This window comes from Salvelinus fontinalis, chromosome 16 (assembly GCF_029448725.1).
Source record: "Salvelinus fontinalis isolate EN_2023a chromosome 16, ASM2944872v1, whole genome shotgun sequence".
Classification (NCBI taxonomy): domain Eukaryota; kingdom Metazoa; phylum Chordata; class Actinopteri; order Salmoniformes; family Salmonidae; genus Salvelinus; species Salvelinus fontinalis.
The window spans coordinates 52,256,727-52,272,432 of NC_074680.1; positions in this window are offsets into that span (position 1 = coordinate 52,256,727).

Here is a 15,706-nt window from a genome sequence, read left to right on the forward strand (position 1 = left end):
TGCAGTTTTACCCAGTGAGTGGAGGGGGCTGTAGTTGTATCCAGTGGAGTGGAGGGGGCTTTAGTTGTATCCAGTGGAGTGGAGGGGGCTGTAGTTGTATCCAGTGGAGTGGAGGGGGCTTTAGTTTTACCCAGTGAGTGGAGGGGGCTGTAGTTTTACCCAGTGAGTGGAGGGGGCTGTAGTTTTATCCAGTATGTGGAGTGGAGGGGGCTGTAGGTTTACCCAGTGAGTAGAGGGGGCTGTAGTTTTATCCAGTGAGTGGAGGGGGCTGTAGGTTTACCCAGTGAGTAGAGGGGGCTGTAGGTTTACCCAGTGAGTGGAGGGGGCTGCAGTTTTACCCAGTGAGTGGAGGGGGCTGTAGTTTTATCCAGTGAGTGGAGGGGGCTGTAGTTTTATCCAGTAAGTAGAGGGGGCTGTAGTTTTATCCAGTGAGTGGAGGGGGCTGTAGTTTTACCCAGTGAGTGGAGGGGGCTGTAGTTTTACCCAGTGAGTGGAGCGGGCTGTAGTTTTATCCAGTGAGTGGAGGGGGCTGTAGTTTTATCCAGTGAGTGGAGGGGGCTGTAGTTTTACCCAGTGAGTGGAGGGGGCTGTAGTTTTACCCAGTGAGTGGAGGGGGCTGTAGTTTTATCCAGTATGTGGAGTGGAGGGGGCTGTAGTTTTATCCAGTGAGTGGAGGGGGCTGTAGTTTTACCCAGTGAGTGGAGGGGGCTGTAGTTTTACCCAGTGAGTGGAGGGGGCTGTAGTTTTATCCAGTATGTGGATTGGAGGGGGCTGTAGTTTTACCCAGTGAGTGGAGGGGGCTGTAGTTTTATCCATTGAGTGGAGGGGGCTGTAGTTTTATCCAGTATGTGGAGTGGAGGGGGCTGTAGTTTTATCCAGTGAGTGGAGGGGGCTGTAGTTTTATCCAGTAAGTAGAGGGGGCTGTAGTTTTATCCAGTGGAGTGGAGGGGGCTGTAGTTTTATCCAGTGAGTGGAGGGGGCTGTAGTTTTATCCAGTGAGTGGAGGGGGCTGCAGTTTTACCCAGTGAGTGGTGGGGGCTGTAGTTGTATCCAGTATGTGGAGTGGAGGGGGCTGTAGTTTTATCCAGTATGTGGAGTGGAGGGGGCTGTAGTTTTATCCATTGAGTCGAGGGGGCTGTAGTTTTATCCAGTATGTGGAGTGGAGGGGGCTGTAGTTTTATCCAGTGAGTGGAGGGGGCTGTAGTTTTATCCAGTATGTGGAGTGGAGGGGGCTGTAGTTTTATCCAGTGAGTGGAGGGGGCTGTAGTTTTACCAGTAAGTAGAGTGGAGCGGGCTGTAGGTTTACCCAGTGAGTGGAGTAGACTGTAGGTTTACCCAGTGAGTGGAGTAGACTGTAGGTTTACCCAGTGAGTGGAGTAGACTGTAGGTTTACCCAGTGAGTGGAGCGGGCTGTAGGTTTACCCAGTGAGTGGAGCGGGCTGTAGGTTTACCCAGTGAGTGGAGTAGACTGTAGGTTTACCCAGTGAGTGGAGTAGACTGTAGGTTTATCCAGTAAGTGGAGTGGAGGGGGCTGTAGGTTTACCCAGTGAGTGGAGGGGGCTGTAGTTTTATCCAGTAAGTGGAGTGGAGCGGGCTGTAGGTTTACCCAGTGAGTGGAGCGGGCTGTAGGTTTACCCAGTGAGTGGAGTAGACTGTAGGTTTACCCAGTGAGTGGAGTAGACTGTAGGTTTACCCAGTGAGTGGAGTAGACTGTAGGTTTACCCAGTGAGTGGAGTAGACTGTAGGTTTACCCAGTGAGTGGAGTAGACTGTAGGTTTACCCAGTGAGTGGAGTAGACTGTAGGTTTACCCAGTGAGTGGAGTAGACTGTAGGTTTACCCAGTGAGTGGAGTAGACTGTAGGTTTACCCAGTGAGTGGAGGGGGCTGTAGTTTTATCCAGTATGTGGAGTGGAGGCGGCTGTAGTTTTATCCATTGAGTGGAGGGGGCTGTAGTTTTATCCAGTATGTGGAGTGGAGGGGGCTGTAGTTTTATCCAGTGAGTGGAGGGGGCTGTAGTTTTATCCAGTAAGTAGAGTGGAGGGGGCTGTAGTTTTATCCAGTAAGTGGAGGGGGCTGTAGTTTTATCCAGTGAGTGGAGGGGGCTGTAGTTTTACCCAGTGAGTGGAGGGGGCTGTAGTTTTACCCAGTGAGTGGAGGGGGCTGTAGTTTTATCCAGTATGTGGAGTGGAGGGGGCTGTAGTTTTATCCAGTGAGTGGAGGGGGCTGTAGTTTTATCCAGTGAGTGGAGGGGGCTGTAGTTTTACCCAGTGAGTGGAGGGGGCTGTAGTTTTATCCAGTGAGTGGAGGGGGCTGTAGTTTTACCCAGTGAGTGGAGGGGGCTGTAGTTTTATCCAGTAAGTAGAGTGGAGCGGGCTGTAGTTTTATCCAGTAAGTAGAGGGGGCTGTAGTTTTATCCAGTAAGTGGAGTGGAGCGGGCTGTAGTTTTATCCAGTAAGTAGAGTGGAGCGGGCTGTAGTTTTATCCAGTAAGTGGAGGGGGCTGTAGTTTTATCCAGTGAGTGGAGGGGGCTGTAGTTTTACCCAGTGAGTGGAGGGGGCTGTAGTTTTACCCAGTGAGTGGAGGGGGCTGTAGTTTTATCCAGTGAGTGGAGGGGGCTGTAGTTTTACCCAGTGAGTGGAGGGGGCTGTAGTTTTACCCAGTGAGTGGAGGGGGCTGTAGTTTTATCCAGTAAGTGGAGTGGAGGGGGCTGTAGTTTTATCCAGTGAGTGGAGCGGGCTGTAGGTTTACCCAGTGAGTGGAGGGGGCTGTAGTTTTACCCAGTGAGTGGAGGGGGCTGTAGTTTTATCCAGTAAGTGGAGTGGAGGGGGCTGTAGTTTTATCCAGTGAGTGGAGCGGGCTGTAGGTTTACCCAGTGAGTGGAGGGGGCTGTAGTTTTATCCAGTATGTGGAGTGGAGGGGGCTGCAGTTTTACCCAGTGAGTGGAGGGGGCTGTAGTTGTATCCAGTGGAGTGGAGGGGGCTGTAGTTTTACCCAGTGAGTGGAGGGGGCTGTAGTTGTATCCAGTGGAGTGGAGGGGGCTGTAGTTTTACCCAGTGAGTGGAGGGGGCTGCAGTTTTACCCAGTGAGTGGAGGGGGCTGTAGTTGTATCCAGTGAGTGGAGGGGGCTGTAGTTTTACCCAGTGAGTGGAGGGGGCTGTAGTTTTACCCAGTGAGTGGAGGGGGCTGTAGTTTTACCCAGTGGAGTGGAGGGGGCTGCAGTTTTACCCAGTGAGTGGAGGGGGCTGTAGTTGTATCCAGTGGAGTGGAGGGGGCTTTAGTTGTATCCAGTGGAGTGGAGGGGGCTGTAGTTGTATCCAGTGGAGTGGAGGGGGCTTTAGTTTTACCCAGTGAGTGGAGGGGGCTGTAGTTTTACCCAGTGAGTGGAGGGGGCTGTAGTTTTATCCAGTATGTGGAGTGGAGGGGGCTGTAGGTTTACCCAGTGAGTAGAGGGGGCTGTAGTTTTATCCAGTGAGTGGAGGGGGCTGTAGGTTTACCCAGTGAGTAGAGGGGGCTGTAGGTTTACCCAGTGAGTGGAGGGGGCTGCAGTTTTACCCAGTGAGTGGAGGGGGCTGTAGTTTTATCCAGTGAGTGGAGGGGGCTGTAGTTTTATCCAGTAAGTAGAGGGGGCTGTAGTTTTATCCAGTGAGTGGAGGGGGCTGTAGTTTTACCCAGTGAGTGGAGGGGGCTGTAGTTTTACCCAGTGAGTGGAGCGGGCTGTAGTTTTATCCAGTGAGTGGAGGGGGCTGTAGTTTTATCCAGTGAGTGGAGGGGGCTGTAGTTTTACCCAGTGAGTGGAGGGGGCTGTAGTTTTACCCAGTGAGTGGAGGGGGCTGTAGTTTTATCCAGTATGTGGAGTGGAGGGGGCTGTAGTTTTATCCAGTGAGTGGAGGGGGCTGTAGTTTTACCCAGTGAGTGGAGGGGGCTGTAGTTTTACCCAGTGAGTGGAGGGGGCTGTAGTTTTATCCAGTATGTGGATTGGAGGGGGCTGTAGTTTTACCCAGTGAGTGGAGGGGGCTGTAGTTTTATCCATTGAGTGGAGGGGGCTGTAGTTTTATCCAGTATGTGGAGTGGAGGGGGCTGTAGTTTTATCCAGTGAGTGGAGGGGGCTGTAGTTTTATCCAGTAAGTAGAGGGGGCTGTAGTTTTATCCAGTGGAGTGGAGGGGGCTGTAGTTTTATCCAGTGAGTGGAGGGGGCTGTAGTTTTATCCAGTGAGTGGAGGGGGCTGCAGTTTTACCCAGTGAGTGGTGGGGGCTGTAGTTGTATCCAGTATGTGGAGTGGAGGGGGCTGTAGTTTTATCCAGTATGTGGAGTGGAGGGGGCTGTAGTTTTATCCATTGAGTCGAGGGGGCTGTAGTTTTATCCAGTATGTGGAGTGGAGGGGGCTGTAGTTTTATCCAGTGAGTGGAGGGGGCTGTAGTTTTATCCAGTATGTGGAGTGGAGGGGGCTGTAGTTTTATCCAGTGAGTGGAGGGGGCTGTAGTTTTACCAGTAAGTAGAGTGGAGCGGGCTGTAGGTTTACCCAGTGAGTGGAGTAGACTGTAGGTTTACCCAGTGAGTGGAGTAGACTGTAGGTTTACCCAGTGAGTGGAGTAGACTGTAGGTTTACCCAGTGAGTGGAGCGGGCTGTAGGTTTACCCAGTGAGTGGAGCGGGCTGTAGGTTTACCCAGTGAGTGGAGTAGACTGTAGGTTTACCCAGTGAGTGGAGTAGACTGTAGGTTTATCCAGTAAGTGGAGTGGAGGGGGCTGTAGGTTTACCCAGTGAGTGGAGGGGGCTGTAGTTTTATCCAGTAAGTGGAGTGGAGCGGGCTGTAGGTTTACCCAGTGAGTGGAGCGGGCTGTAGGTTTACCCAGTGAGTGGAGTAGACTGTAGGTTTACCCAGTGAGTGGAGTAGACTGTAGGTTTACCCAGTGAGTGGAGTAGACTGTAGGTTTACCCAGTGAGTGGAGTAGACTGTAGGTTTACCCAGTGAGTGGAGTAGACTGTAGGTTTACCCAGTGAGTGGAGTAGACTGTAGGTTTACCCAGTGAGTGGAGTAGACTGTAGGTTTACCCTGTGAGTGGAGTAGACTGTAGGTTTACCCAGTGAGTGGAGTAGACTGTAGGTTTACCCAGTGAGTGGAGTAGACTGTAGGTTTACCCAGTGAGTGGAGTAGACTGTAGGTTTACCCAGTGAGTGGAGTAGACTGTAGGTTTACCCAGTGAGTGGAGTAGACTGTAGGTTTACCCAGTGAGTGGAGTAGACTGTAGGTTTACCCAGTGAGTGGAGTAGACTGTAGGTTTACCCAGTGAGTGGAGTAGACTGTAGGTTTATCCAGTGAGTGGAGTAGACTGTAGGTTTACCCAGTGAGTGGAGGGGGCTGTAGTTTTATCCAGTATGTGGAGTGGAGGGGGCTGTAGTTTTATCCATTGAGTGGAGGGGGCTGTAGTTTTATCCAGTATGTGGAGGGGGCTGTAGTTTTATCCAGTATGTGGAGTGGAGGGGGCTGTAGTTTTACCCAGTGAGTGGAGGGGGCTGTAGTTTTACCCAGTGAGTGGAGGGGGCTGTAGTTTTACCCAGTGAGTGGAGGGGGCTGCAGTTTTACCCAGTGAGTGGAGGGGGCTGTAGTTTTATCCAGTAAGTAGAGGGGGCTGTAGTTTTATCCAGTGAGTGGAGGGGGCTGTAGTTTTATCCAGTGAGTGGAGGGGGCTGTAGTTTTATCCAGTAAGTAGAGGGGGCTGTAGTTTTATCCAGTGGAGTGGAGGGGGCTGCAGTTTTACCCAGTGAGTGGAGGGGGCTGTAGTTTTATCCAGTGAGTGGAGGGGGCTGTAGTTTTATCCAGTGAGTGGAGGGGGCTGTAGGTTTACCCAGTGAGTGGAGGGGGCTGTAGTTGTATCCAGTATGTGGAGTGGAGGGGGCTGTAGTTTTATCCAGTATGTGGAGTGGAGGGGGCTGTAGTTTTATCCATTGAGTCGAGGGGGCTGTAGTTTTATCCAGTATGTGGAGTGGAGGGGGCTGTAGTTTTATCCAGTGAGTGGAGGGGGCTGTAGTTTTATCCAGTATGTGGAGTGGAGGGGGCTGTAGTTTTATCCAGTGAGTGGAGGGGGCTGTAGTTTTACCAGTAAGTAGAGTGGAGCGGGCTGTAGGTTTACCCAGTGAGTGGAGTAGACTGTAGGTTTACCCAGTGAGTGGAGTAGACTGTAGGTTTACCCAGTGAGTGGAGTAGACTGTAGGTTTACCCAGTGAGTGGAGCGGGCTGTAGGTTTACCCAGTGAGTGGAGCGGGCTGTAGGTTTACCCAGTGAGTGGAGTAGACTGTAGGTTTACCCAGTGAGTGGAGTAGACTGTAGGTTTATCCAGTAAGTGGAGTGGAGGGGGCTGTAGGTTTACCCAGTGAGTGGAGGGGGCTGTAGTTTTATCCAGTAAGTGGAGTGGAGCGGGCTGTAGGTTTACCCAGTGAGTGGAGTAGACTGTAGGTTTACCCAGTGAGTGGAGTAGACTGTAGGTTTACCCAGTGAGTGGAGTAGACTGTAGGTTTACCCAGTGAGTGGAGTAGACTGTAGGTTTACCCAGTGAGTGGAGTAGACTGTAGGTTTACCCAGTGAGTGGAGTAGACTGTAGGTTTACCCAGTGAGTGGAGTAGACTGTAGGTTTACCCAGTGAGTGGAGTAGACTGTAGGTTTACCCAGTGAGTGGAGTAGACTGTAGGTTTACCCAGTGAGTGGAGTAGACTGTAGGTTTACCCAGTGAGTGGAGTAGACTGTAGGTTTACCCAGTGAGTGGAGTAGACTGTAGGTTTACCCAGTGAGTGGAGTAGACTGTAGGTTTACCCAGTGAGTGGAGTAGACTGTAGGTTTACCCAGTGAGTGGAGTAGACTGTAGGTTTACCCAGTGAGTGGAGTAGACTGTAGGTTTACCCAGTGAGTGGAGTAGACTGTAGGTTTACCCAGTGAGTGGAGTAGACTGTAGGTTTACCCAGTGAGTGGAGTAGACTGTAGGTTTACCCAGTGAGTGGAGTAGACTGTAGGTTTACCCAGTGAGTGGAGTAGACTGTAGGTTTATCCAGTGAGTGGAGTAGACTGTAGGTTTACCCAGTGAGTGGAGGGGGCTGTAGTTTTATCCAGTATGTGGAGTGGAGGGGGCTGTAGTTTTATCCATTGAGTGGAGGGGGCTGTAGTTTTATCCAGTATGTGGAGGGGGCTGTAGTTTTATCCAGTATGTGGAGTGGAGGGGGCTGTAGTTTTATCCAGTATGTGGAGTGGAGGGGGCTGTAGTTTTATCCAGTATGTGGAGTGGAGGGGGCTGTAGTTTTATCCAGTATGTGGAGTGGAGGGGGCTGTAGTTTTACCCAGTGGAGTGGAGGGGGCTGTAGTTTTACCCAGTGAGTGGAGGGGGCTGCAGTTTTACCCAGTGAGTGGAGGGGGCTGTAGTTTTATCCAGTGGAGTGGAGGGGGCTGTAGTTTTACCCAGTGAGTGGAGGGGGCTGTAGTTTTATCCAGTGGAGTGGAGCGGGCTGTAGTTTTATCCAGTGAGTGGAGGGGGCTGCAGTTTTACCCAGTGAGTGGAGGGGGCTGTAGTTTTATCCAGTGGAGTGGAGCGGGCTGTAGGTTTACCCAGTGGAGTGGAGGGGGCTGCAGTTTTACCCAGTGAGTGGAGGGGGCTGTAGTTTCATCCAGTGGAGTGGAGGGGGCTGCAGTTTTACCCAGTGAGTGGAGGGGGCTGTAGTTTTACCCAGTGAGTGGAGGGGGCTGTAGTTTTATCCAGTATGTGGAGTGGAGGGGGCTGTAGTTTTATCCAGTGAGTGGAGGGGGCTGTAGTTTTACCCAGTGAGTGGAGGGGGCTGTAGTTTTACCCAGTGAGTGGAGGGGGCTGTAGTTTTATCCAGTAAGTGGAGTGGAGGGGGCTGTAGTTTTATCCAGTGAGTGGAGGGGGCTGCAGTTTTACCCAGTGAGTGGAGGGGGCTGTAGTTTTATCCAGTAAGTGGAGTGGAGGGGGCTGTAGTTTTACCCAGTGGAGTGGAGGGGGCTGTAGTTTTACCCAGTGAGTGGAGGGGGCTGTAGTTTTATCCAGTAAGTGGAGTGGAGGGGGCTGTAGTTTTATCCAGTGAGTGGAGGGGGCTGCAGTTTTACCCAGTGAGTGGAGGGGGCTGTAGTTTTATCCAGTAAGTGGAGTGGAGGGGGCTGTAGTTTTATCCAGTGAGTGGAGGGGGCTGTAGTTTTACCCAGTGAGTGGAGGGGGCTGTAGTTTTACCCAGTGAGTGGAGGGGGCTGTAGTTTTATCCAGTGAGTGGAGGGGGCTGTAGTTTTACCCAGTGAGTGGAGGGGGCTGTAGTTTTATCCAGTGAGTGGAGGGGGCTGTAGTTTTACCCAGTGAGTGGAGGGGGCTGTAGTTTTATCCAGTGAGTGGAGGGGGCTGTAGTTTTACCCAGTGAGTGGAGGGGGCTGTAGTTTTACCCAGTGAGTGGAGGGGGCTGTAGTTTTATCCAGTATGTGGAGTGGAGGGGGCTGTAGTTTTATCCAGTATGTGGAGTGGAGGGGGCTGTAGTTTTATCCAGTAAGTAGAGGGGGCTGTAGTTTTATCCAGTATGTGGAGTGGAGGGGGCTGTAGTTTTATCCAGTGAGTGGAGGGGGCTGCAGTTTTACCCAGTGAGTGGAGGGGGCTGTAGTTTTATCCAGTAAGTGGAGTGGAGCGGGCTGTAGGTTTACCCAGTGAGTGGAGGGGGCTGCAGTTTTACCCAGTGAGTGGAGGGGGCTGTAGTTTTATCCAGTAAGTGGAGTGGAGGGGGCTGTAGTTTTATCCAGTAAGTGGAGTGGAGGGGGCTGTAGTTTTACCCAGTGAGTGGAGGGGGCTGCAGTTTTACCCAGTGAGTGGAGGGGGCTGTAGGTTTATCCAGTAAGTGGAGGGGGCTGTAGTTTTATCCAGTAAGTGGAGTGGAGGGGGCTGTAGGTTTACCCAGTGAGTGGAGGGGGCTGTAGTTGTATCCAGTATGTGGAGTGGAGGGGGCTGTAGTTTTATCCAGTGAGTGGAGGGGGCTGTAGTTTTACCCAGTATGTGGAGTGGAGGGGGCTGTAGTTTTATCCATTGAGTGGAGGGGGCTGTAGTTTTATCCAGTATGTGGAGTGGAGGGGGCTGTAGTTTTATCCAGTGAGTGGAGGGGGCTGTAGTTTTATCCAGTATGTGGAGTGGAGGGGGCTGTAGTTTTATCCAGTATGTGGAGTGGAGGGGGCTGTAGTTTTATCCATTGAGTGGAGGGGGCTGTAGTTTTATCCAGTATGTGGAGTGGAGGGGGCTGTAGTTTTATCCAGTGAGTGGAGGGGGCTGTAGTTTTATCCAGTATGTGGAGTGGAGGGGGCTGTAGTTTTATCCAGTGAGTGGAGGGGGCTGTAGTTTTATCCAGTGAGTGGAGGGGGCTGTAGTTTTACCCAGTATGTGGAGTGGAGGGGGCTGTAGTTTTATCCATTGAGTGGAGGGGGCTGTAGTTTTATCCAGTATGTGGAGTGGAGGGGGCTGTAGTTTTATCCAGTGAGTGGAGGGGGCTGTAGTTTTACCCAGTATGTGGAGTGGAGGGGGCTGTAGTTTTATCCATTGAGTGGAGGGGGCTGTAGTTTTATCCAGTATGTGGAGTGGAGGGGGCTGTAGTTTTATCCAGTGAGTGGAGGGGGCTGTAGTTTTACCCAGTATGTGGAGTGGAGGGGGCTGTAGTTTTATCCATTGAGTGGAGGGGGCTGTAGTTTTATCCAGTATGTGGAGTGGAGGGGGCTGTAGTTTTATCCAGTGAGTGGAGGGGGCTGTAGTTTTATCCAGTATGTGGAGTGGAGGGGGCTGTAGTTTTATCCAGTATGTGGAGTGGAGGGGGCTGTAGTTTTATCCATTGAGTGGAGGGGGCTGTAGTTTTATCCAGTATGTGGAGTGGAGGGGGCTGTAGTTTTATCCAGTGAGTGGAGGGGGCTGTAGTTTTATCCAGTATGTGGAGTGGAGGGGGCTGTAGTTTTATCCAGTGAGTGGAGGGGGCTGTAGTTTTACCAGTAAGTAGAGTGGAGCGGGCTGTAGGTTTACCCAGTGAGTGGAGTAGACTGTAGGTTTACCCAGTGAGTGGAGCGGGCTGTAGGTTTACCCAGTGAGTGGAGTAGACTGTAGGTTTACCCAGGGAGTGGAGTAGACTGTAGGTTTATCCAGTAAGTGGAGTGGAGCGGGCTGTAGGTTTACCCAGTGAGTGGAGGGGGCTGTAGTTTTATCCAGTAAGTGGAGTGGAGCGGGCTGTAGGTTTACCCAGTGAGTGGAGCGGGCTGTAGGTTTACCCAGTGAGTGGAGTAGACTGTAGGTTTACCCAGTGAGTGGAGTAGACTGTAGGTTTATCCAGTAAGTGGAGTGGAGCGGGCTGTAGGTTTACCCAGTGAGTGGAGGGGGCTGTAGTTTTATCCAGTAAGTGGAGTGGAGCGGGCTGTAGGTTTACCCAGTGAGTGGAGTAGACTGTAGGTTTACCCAGTGAGTGGAGTAGACTGTAGGTTTACCCAGTGAGTGGAGTAGACTGTAGGTTTACCCAGTGAGTGGAGTAGACTGTAGGTTTACCCAGTGAGTGGAGTAGACTGTAGGTTTACCCAGTGAGTGGAGTAGACTGTAGGTTTACCCAGTGAGTGGAGTAGACTGTAGGTTTACCCAGTGAGTGGAGTAGACTGTAGGTTTACCCAGTGAGTGGAGTAGACTGTAGGTTTACCCAGTGAGTGGAGTAGACTGTAGGTTTACCCAGTGAGTGGAGTAGACTGTAGGTTTACCCAGTGAGTGGAGTAGACTGTAGGTTTACCCAGTGAGTGGAGTAGACTGTAGGTTTACCCAGTGAGTGGAGTAGACTGTAGGTTTACCCAGTGAGTGGAGTAGACTGTAGGTTTACCCAGTGAGTGGAGTAGACTGTAGGTTTATCCAGTGAGTGGAGTAGACTGTAGGTTTACCCAGTGAGTGGAGGGGGCTGTAGTTTTATCCAGTATGTGGAGTGGAGGGGGCTGTAGTTTTATCCATTGAGTGGAGGGGGCTGTAGTTTTATCCAGTATGTGGAGTGGAGGGGGCTGTAGTTTTATCCAGTGAGTGGAGGGGGCTGTAGTTTTATCCAGTATGTGGAGTGGAGGGGGCTGTAGTTTTATCCAGTGAGTGGAGGGGGCTGTAGTTTTAACCAGTAAGTAGAGTGGAGCGGGCTGTAGGTTTACCCAGTGAGTGGAGTAGACTGTAGGTTTACCCAGTGAGTGGAGTAGACTGTAGGTTTACCCAGTGAGTGGAGTAGACTGTAGGTTTACCCAGTGAGTGGAGTAGACTGTAGGTTTACCCAGTGAGTGGAGTAGACTGTAGGTTTACCCAGTGAGTGGAGTAGACTGTAGGTTTACCCAGTGAGTGGAGTAGACTGTAGGCTTACCCAGTGAGTGGAGTAGACTGTAGGTTTACCCAGTGAGTGGAGCGGGCTGTAGGTTTACCCAGTGAGTGGAGCGGGCTGTAGGTTTACCCAGTGAGTGGAGCGGGCTGTAGGTTTACCCAGTGAGTGGAGTAGACTGTAGGTTTATCCAGTGATTGGAGCGGAGAGGACTGTAGGTTTAAACATGGTACCCAGGGTTTACCCAGTGAGTACCCAGTGCTGACTGTAGGTTTACCCAGTGAGTACCCGGGGCTGACTGTAGGTTTACCCAGGGCTGACTGTAGGTTTACCCAGGGCTGACTGTAGGTTTACCCAGGGCTGACTGTAGGCTTACCCAGGGCTGACTGTAGGTTTACCCAGGGCAGACTGTAGGTTTACCCAGGGCAGACTGTAGGTTTACCCAGTGAGTACCCAGGGCTGACTGTAGGTTTACCCAGTGAGTACCCAGGGCTGACTGTAGGTTTACCCAGTGAGTGGAGCGGAGAGGACTGTAGGTTTAAACATGGTACCCAGGGTTTACCCAGTGAGTACCCAGTGCTGACCGTAGGTTTACCCAGTGAGTACTACTACCCTAGTCATATTAGCAGCCACTCACTGGTTGCTAGTTGAGGCTAGTTGTTGATGATCCTAGTCATATTAGCAACCCATGCTAGTTGATGCTAGTTGTTGATAATCCTAGTCATATTAGCATCCCATGCTAGTTGTTGATAATCCTAGTCATATTAGCAACCCATGCTAGTTGATGCTAGTTGTTGATAATCCTAGTCATATTAGCATCTCATGCTAGTTGAGGCTAGTTGTTGATGATCCTAGTCATATTAGCAACCCATGCTAGTTGTTAGCAACCCATGCTAGTTGTTGATAATCCTAGTCATATTAGCAACCCATGCTAGTTGTTGATAATCCTAGTCATATTAGCAACCCATGCTAGTTGTTGATAATCCTAGTCATATTAGCAACCCATGCTAGTTGATGCTAGTTGTTGATAATCCTAGTCATATTAGCATCTCATGCTAGTTGATGCTAGTTTTTGATGATCCTAGTCATATTAGAAACCCATGCTAGTTGATGCTAGTTGTTGATAATCCTAGTCATATTAGCAACTCATGCTAGTTGATGATAATCGTATTAGCAACCCATGCTAGTTAATGCTAGTTGTTGATGATCCTAGTCATATTAGCATATCATGCTAGTTGATGCTTGTTGTTGTTAATCCTAGTCATATTAGCAACCCATGCTAGTTGACGCTAGTTGTTGATGATCCTAGTCATATTAGCAACCCATGCTAGTTGATGCTAGTTGTTGATAATCCTAGTCATATTAGCATCTCATGCTAGTTGATGCTAGTTGTTGATGATCCTAGTCATATTAGCAACCCATGCTAGTTGTTGATAATCCTAGTCATATTAGCAACTCATGCTAGTTGATGATAATCTTAGTCATATTAGCAACCCATGCTAGTTGATGCTATTTGTTGATGATCCTAGTCATATTAGCAACCCATACTAGTTGATGATAATCCTAGTCATATTAGCAACTCATGCTAGTTGATGATAATCCTAGTCATATTAGCAACCCATACTAGTTGATGATAATCCTAGTCATATTAGAAACTCATGCTAGTTGTTGATGATCCTAGTCATATTAGCAACCCATGCTAGTTGATGCTAGTTGTTGATGATCCTAGTCATATTAGCAACCCACGCTAGTTGATGCTAGTTGTTGATAATCCTAGTCATATTAGCATCTCATGCTAGTTGTTGATAATCCTAGTCATATTAGCATCTCATGCTAGTTGATGCTAGTTGTTGATGATCCTAGTCATATTAGCAACCCATGCTAGTTGTTGATAATCCTAGTCATATTAGCAACTCATGCTAGTTGATGATAATCCTAATCATATTAGCAACCCATGCTAGTTGATGCTAGTTGTTGATAATCCTAGTCATATTAGCATCCCATGCTAGTTGTTGATAATCCTAGTCATATTAGCAACCCATGCTAGTTGATGCTAGTTGATGATAATCCTAGTCATATTAGCATCCCATGCTAGTTGTTGATAATCCTAGTCATATTAGCAACCCATGCTAGTTGATGCTAGTTGTTGATGATCCTAGTCATATTAGCAACCCATGCTAGTTGTTGATAATCCTAGTCATATTAGCAACTCATGCTAGTTGATGATAATCCTAGTCATATTAGCAACCCATGCTAGTTGATGCTAGTTGTTGATAATCCTAGTCATATTAGCATCCCATGCTAGTTGTTGATAATCCTAGTCATATTAGCAACCCATGCTAGTTGATGCTAGTTGATGATAATCCTAGTCATATTAGCAACCCATGCTAGTTGATGCTAGTTGTTGATAATCCTAGTCATATTAGCATCCCATGCTAGTTGTTGATAATCCTAGTCATATTAGCAACCCATGCTAGTTGATGCTAGTTGTTGATAATCCTAGTCATATTAGCAAACCATGCTAGTTGTTGCATCTTTTTGACAACCGCCAGCCCACTGAAAAAACGAAGCAAAAGGTGTTACAAAGCAGTTCAGGGATGTTTAGTTACAAAACCCCCCCCAAAATACTATTTACACATGACATTTTCATGGTAATAATCAAATTATTTTTGAGTGACAATGAGCATATATTCAGCATGACATTCATGTGAGCATTATAATATTTCTGTAATTTCTGTCATTCATATCCAACCCAAAAGTAATGTAAAATGCACTCATCACTTATAATAATATAAACTCAGCAAAAAACGAAACGTCCTCTCACTGTCAACTGCATTTGTTTTCAGAAAACTTAACATGTGTAAATATTTGTATGAACCTAAGATTCAACAACTGAGACATAAACTGAACAAGTTCCACAGACATGTGACTAACAGAAATGGAATAATGTGTCCCTGAACAAAGGAGGGGGTCAAAATCAAAAGTAACAGTCAGTATCTGGTGTGGCCACCAGCTGCATTAAGCACTGCAGTGCATCTCCTCCTCAGGGACTGCACCAGATTTGCCAGTTCTTGCTGTGAGATGTTAACCCACTCTTCCACCAAGGCACCTGTAAGTTCCTGGACATTTCTGGGGGGAATGGCCCTAACCCTCACCCTCCGATCCAACAGGTTCCAGATGTGCTCAATGGGATTGAGATCCGGGCTCTTCGCTGGCCATGGCAGAACACTGACATTCCTGTCTTGCAGGAAATCACGCACAGAACGAGCAGTATGGCTGGTGGCATTGTCATGCTGGAGGGTCATGTCAGGATGAGCCTGCAGGAAGGGTACCACATGAGGGAGGAGGATGTCTTCCCTGTAACGCACAGCGTTGAGATTGCCTGCAATGACAACAAGCTCAGTCCGATGATGCTGTGACACACCGCCCCAGACCATGACGGACCCTCCACCTCCAAATCGATCCCGCTCCAGAGTACAAGCCTCGGTGTGTAACGCTCATTCCTTCGACGATAAATGCGAATCCGACCATCACCCCTGGTGAGACAAAACCGTGACTCGTCAGTGAAGAGCTCTCTTTGCCAGTCCTGTCTGGTCCAGGAACGGTGGGTTTGTGTATCTCGGGCAGTTGTTGTGGCCATCCTGTACCTGTCACGCAGGTGTGATGTTCGGATGTACCGATCCTGTGCAGGTGTTATTACACGTGATCTGCCACTGCGAGTACGATCAGCTGTCCGTCCTGTCTCCCTCTAGCGCTGTCTTAGGCGTCTCACAGTATTGCCCTGGCCTCATCTGCAGTCCTCATGCCTCCTTGCAGCATGCCTAAGGCACGTTCACGCCGATGAGCAGGGACCCTGCACATCTTTCTTTTGGTGTTTTTCAGAGTCAGTAGAAAGGCCTCTTTAGTGTCCCAGGTTTTCCTAACTGTGACCATAAATCAATCAATCAAGTTTATTTTATATAGCCCTTCGTACATCAGCTAATATCTCAAAGTGCTGTTCAGAAACCCAGCCTAAAACCCCAAACAGCTAGTAATGCAGGTGTAGAAGCACCTTCTGCAGTAATTGCCTACCATCTGTAAGCTGTTAGTGTCTTAACGACCGTTCCACAGGTGCATGTTCATTAATTGTTTATGGTTCATTGCATAGGAAACGGTGTTTGAACTCTTTACAATGAAGATCTGTGAAGTCATTTTGATTTTTACTAATTATCTTTGAAAGACGGGGTCCTGAAAAAGGGACGTTTCTTTTTTTGATGAGTTTATATTTAGGCTACTTCACGTTTGTCTGGGCTTGCCAACAACTGTGGGAGCAGCATTGCACCCTGGGAAATGAAATGCACTATGTACATTTCATTGCATTTCTATGGCATGT